This window comes from Gymnoscopelus microlampas, assembly GCF_963454915.1.
Source record: "Gymnoscopelus microlampas genome assembly, chromosome: 8".
Taxonomy (NCBI): Eukaryota; Metazoa; Chordata; class Actinopteri; order Myctophiformes; family Myctophidae; genus Gymnoscopelus; species Gymnoscopelus microlampas.
This window is the reverse complement of record NC_139945.1, coordinates 6473618-6479383: the sequence shown is the minus strand read 5'-3', so window position 1 is coordinate 6479383 and position 5766 is coordinate 6473618.

Here is a 5766-nt window from a genome sequence, read left to right as displayed (position 1 = left end):
AGTCCTGACTAATACCAAGAAAAGTGAATCATATCACTCCAGTTCTTAGATCTTTACAAAGGCCCCCTGTCTGTCAAAGATATTGATTTCAAAATACAACTGTTGGTCGATAAAGCACTGAATGATTTAGGGCCAAAAACACATTTCTGCGCTTGCTCTATTATGATGAACCATTCAGACCTCTCAGGTCTCCTGGGACAAGTCAGCTTTATGTCCCCATAGACAAAAATAAATGTGGAGAAACAGCGCTCCATTTTTGTGCACCACATGTCTGGAACAAACTCACAGAACACTGTGTGTGTGTGTGTGTGTGTGTGTGTGTGTGTGTGTGTGTGTGTGTGTGTGTGTGTGTGTGTGTGTGTGTGTGTGTGTGTGTGTGTGTGTGTGTGTGTGTGTGTGTGTGTGTTCATGTTCATGTTTCCATGTTCCCACAGATCTCTGCTTCTGTTTGTGAAAACTCATAACGAGACTACGTTTGTGTATCACTGTGTGTGTGCTGAACTATGATGTATAGCCTTCCTCTTCCCCCGCTTTGGCCCAGACAGAAAGAGATTACATTTATCATGACTCTGTGTGTGTGTGTGTGTGTGTGTGTGTGTGTGTGTGTGTGTGTGTGTGTGTGTGTGTGTGTGTGTGTGTGTGTGTGTGTGTGTGTGTGTGTGTGTGTGTGTGTGTGTGTGTGTGTGTGTGTGTGTGTGTGTGTGTGTGTGTGTGCGCGTGTGTGCGTGCGTGCGTGCGTGCGCGCGCGTGTGTGTGCTACGTTCTATTTATCTGTGCAGGAACGGAAGCCTGCTTCCCGACACCTCTGTCTATAAGTGCTGACCACAAGGCTATAATTCACATTCACAACACGTGCACATTCATATGCACACACGCACGCACAAATGAAGGAACAGATATTAAAGCAGACAGACAAGCATGCCAGTGCGCCAACGTTTGCACATGTGCACGTTTGCCCCCCCCCACACGCACGCACGCACACACACACACACACACACACACACACACACACACACACACACACACACACACACACACACACACACACACACACACACACACACACACACACACACACACACACACACACACACACACTTCCTCTGTGCTCCCTGGCCGGCAGAGAATGTCCAGACATGATAACCTCCCTGACATTGTTCCACGACTACATAATTCAGACAGTCCTGAGTGTCTGTGAGTGTTTGCTCTGTTGTTATTAATGTCGCGATAAACTGCCAGACAACTATTTTTGTCTGTAGAAAAAAGGGGCTGACTCAGCAATGTGCACGTTAACAGTGAAAATATCCTCAGTACACCTTCTTATAGCGAGAAAAGCTACAGTACAAGAGCCTGCCTGCAAGAATGCTTTATTGCCTTTTTCTTTTTCAAATGATTAATGAAAACATATTACAGCCCAAAGTCACTCTAAGGCACCTTCTGGATCGGCTATTTATGCCGATCCACGTGTGTGTGTGTGTGTGTGTGTGTGTGTGTGTGTGTGTGTGTGTGTGTGTGTGTGTGTGTGTGTGTGTGTGTGTGTGTGTGTGTGTGTGTGTGTGTGTGTGTGTGTGTGTGTGTGTCGGGGACCCCGGTCACTGACATATATAGGATTTCAGTGGTTAAATATGTACATTTTTGAGAAATATAACAGAATGATATAATCTAGAGAGGAAGAAGCCCAACAAGTCCACGGTGAGGCCTTTAAGGAGGGCCATTCAAGCAAGTCGCAAGTGGAGCCTGCCACCACGGCCCAAGAAACCATCACGCCAGAATGACATGTTTGGAACGGGGTCCAAACATGTCAGGTGCAACGTGCAACGCTCAGGTCCTGAACCTGGTGAGACGAAGGAGGAGCCCGGCCAGGAGGTATTCCACAGAGCCTAGTCCCTCCACGTGCCAGAGCCTCTCCTCTCCCAGTCCCAGCAGAGTAGTTCCGGAGAAGCGGATTGAGTGGCCCTGTCTTTCCCTAAGAGGACTGACCGTGGGTAGCTACTGGGACGTTCTACTGTATGTTCCAGGTCCTGGACAACAGATGGTAGGACTTTTTCCCACTGCTTTACATCCCAATTAGCATCCACAATTGACATTGCCATAGTAACGCCTACTGCATGCTTCCGAGGATCCGTGAAAATAATCACAATAACAAGCTGTTATCTCCATAGAAAACACGTAATGACTGAAATCAGTTTCAACACGCAAAACAACAAGAATATCTTTGTTATGACTGACTGTGTCTCATTTCCATTTGAAATAGACAACATAAATGGTGCATTTCATATAGCGCCTTTATCCAAAGTGCTTTATAACCACAGTGAACCCCTAACTGCTTCTGATCAGCAGGTTGGTGCCTTGCATGGTTTCTTCTGCCGTCTGTGTGTGTGCACACATTCACATTCACAGTTGATGAATGCTTTACTTCATCTTGAGCCCGATGTATAAATCGTACGTCGTAGAGCTGTGCCATGTGCTGAAAATAGCCAGCTTGCGAGTTCACGGCGACACTTCAACTTGTAGATCGTCTTTTTCCGGAACTTGACACCGTCCTACGACATACATAGCATAATGGCGCTGTCGGGCAGAAAACTTGTATCCCCATATTTCAGCTTTTTATGTTTTGTTTTTTTTTCGTACATTAATGCCCTGCTTAAAATAGTAATAAAAAGGAACTGTTTTGAATATACAAGGTTAACACCCAATGATAAATTAGGATTGGTCTTTTTACGTGCACTGCTGATGTCCAGAAGAACAGCAGGGAAGGAAGGAACAAAAAGCAGTTTTTAATCTATTTGAGTTGATCACAGCTCAAATATTGCATTATGGGTACAGAGAAAAGACAGTGACAATATGGAAAAGGAAATAAAAGATGAGAGAAGATGAGTGTATTTAGAATGAGAAATGCTTGTTAAAACCATTTCACACCCATTACCACCACTTTCCATCTATCTCTCTCTCTCTCTAAACCTTTCAGTGCTAAGCGTCTTTGCTGTGGCAGTGAACGTTTCACTCTATTTCCGTTTCACTGTGACTGTTTGTCAGTTCTGTCTCTTAATAGTGAGTGTGAAATCGTCTCGGGATGATGAGTCATCCTCCCCCGGTAAACGATGTCATTATAATGGCTAGCTTTGTTCCCTTCTCCTCGTCTGACTCAGCACATGGGGACATGTCTTCCTCCTTTATTGCTTTCTTTAAATTAATCCCCATCTTTTTTTCTCTCACACCCTTTACCCTTTAACACCGCTTGTTGTTTTTGTTCTTCGCTCTCAGTAGATTCCCCCCTCCCCCCCAGGAGATGCAAGTAACAATGTTCTTCATAAGCTTCTTTTCTGCACCCTCTTTTAATCATATAATTGTATTCTCTTACCGGCTTATTTCTGTTTTTTTCTCTGTATCTATGCTCACATTTCTCTCCCCATGTCTCTTGTGTAAGTCTAACCATCCGTATTTCATAAAAAAAAAAAAGAAGAACAAAAAAAACGTGTTCCTATTATGTTAGCTGTGAGTGCATTTGAGGTTTGTTTATCCACTCTAGCATCCCTATTGGGGGAGAACATTTTTAGAGTCTAGGCAGCCCAGTCAATAAAGTATATATGGAGGGTTTGAGTGGTTTAAAAGGTGTGAGGGGGACAGGCCAAATCACACGCGTCAAACCGATGGGTGAAGCAAGCGAACGGCAGTTCAAGGATATCAGACAGTGTCATGGTGATAGGGTCATGTGACCCCAGTGCACATGACCACAGGGCATATTCAATACAATTAATTTACTGAAAAAGAGAGACAAGGCTTACAGAGAGGCCTGTGCAAAACTGTGCACGCACACTCCCTGGGTGCCAGAGCAGAACCTCTAGATCGGCCTGTTATAGCGCCACCAGAAGGCACATTTTTGTAAAACATTTCTATAGTCATGTGATCAAGACCGATACGTCAGATTTTTCATGTTCCATCCTAAATGGCTAAGATTGTCTTCCAAAGTTTGCAGGAGTGCTCCGCTTTGAACAAAATGCATCAAATCATGAACACAGCGTGCGATTTACTCTTTACTTCTCCAATCTTCACTTCGATTTACTTCTCCAATCTACTTTGTTCATCTTCCTCTCACAGTCCTTTTCATCATCACAAACCTACTCTTTTCTCTTTCTCTGTCTCTCTCTGTCTGCCTGCCTGCCTGCCTGCCTGCCTGCCTGCCTGTCCGTCTCTCTCTCTCTCTCTCTCTCTCTCTCTCTCTCTCTCTCTCTCTCTCTCTCTCTCTCTCTCTCTCTCTCTCTCTCTCTCTCTTGTTTATATGAAATATCCAGGATGCAGGGGTGGTAGAGTGCAGTTCTCCATCAGTGAATACATTCTATAGATAATTGGATGGATGCATTTCATTTGTTCACTACACCACACACCCCTGAGTGTTCAATTAGCTCTGAAAGACTTACACGAACACAAGATTTGACAGTTTACATTCAAACACAATGTCGTCTCCTATAATGGATATTTCCTTCCTTCAGTAATTCTGCGTTTTTAGTCACTCTGGGGGTCGTCTCGCATGTGCAGTAGTGTCACCTCCGTGCGCAACCCCGTGCGCAAGCTCGTGAGTCGAGCCCGTTGGTCGAAATCGTTTTAGCTCGTTCATGTGTCCGGCCCAGCCATAATAAGCTGCAGTAGCCTACCCATGAGTGTGTAACTGGTATGGCATTGTTGGGCTGATGAGGGAGTGGAAACAGGTGTGTAACAAGGACTGAAGTGTGGTGGAATGGAATGTGGGAGTGGCCCAGTGTTGCCAGATGTACGATAATTGCGACCGTAGGTCGCACTTACTACAGAAAGCTGCTCCAGGTGTCCGTCCGTCACTCCGTCACTCCGTCACACACGTCACACTTTTGCCCTGCTCATATCTCCGCACCCATTGCCCCGATCCATGCCACATTTTGCACACACACTCCTTACCTGCCAAACTACACCCTCCAAGGACCCCCGGAGCTCCAGGGACCCCCAGCTGCCTCGGGGACCCCCAAGTGTAAAAAATGAGCACATGTGGACAAATTACCAAATGACCACCCCAACGGGGCTGCTCACGGGGCATTCCCGGGGACCACCCACTCCTGGTGCTCCAGAACGGATGCAAAAGTGGTGGCGCCCCCAGTGGAGGACCCCCTGCCACTGCAGCTCACATAAAATGCCGTAACTCGGGGGCTTGCCCCCCACAAACACGTTTTCTGCCCACATAAACGCCACCATGTCACAGCTAACCCCACATTTAGACCACCAAACAAAACTATCCATTGCCCACACAACTAGGAACCAATCGCCGTTACAGCCCTCTTCTGTATACATGTGACCTACGGTCGCTTATCTCCCGAGGGAGTCTTACTGGTTATCGTATTTGTACTATAATTTTACCCCCTGTACGATGTACGATCGATGCCAGAAATGCCCAGATGTACGATCATTCGCCATATCACAAAAAGGTGTGTGAATTTACTAAATTCCCGGCTGCTGATTCGGGATCCGGTTTGGTTTTTAAAAATAAGTCAGCAAATCAGTAAATCTGACCTTAGATCTGTACTTGGAGGCATTAAAAGCATTTACTTAATTTTTTTGCGCCCATACGATAATTTTACATTTCCTATCTGACACTGAAGTGGCCAGGGTAGAAAGACAGAAAGAGAGAAATAGACAGGTAGAGAGACAGACAGACCGTGACAGCAAGGTCAGTGAAGACCACCCAACTCTGGCATACACGGTACAATGGTGAGTGAGAAACCTGCAGCTTGTGACAAACCT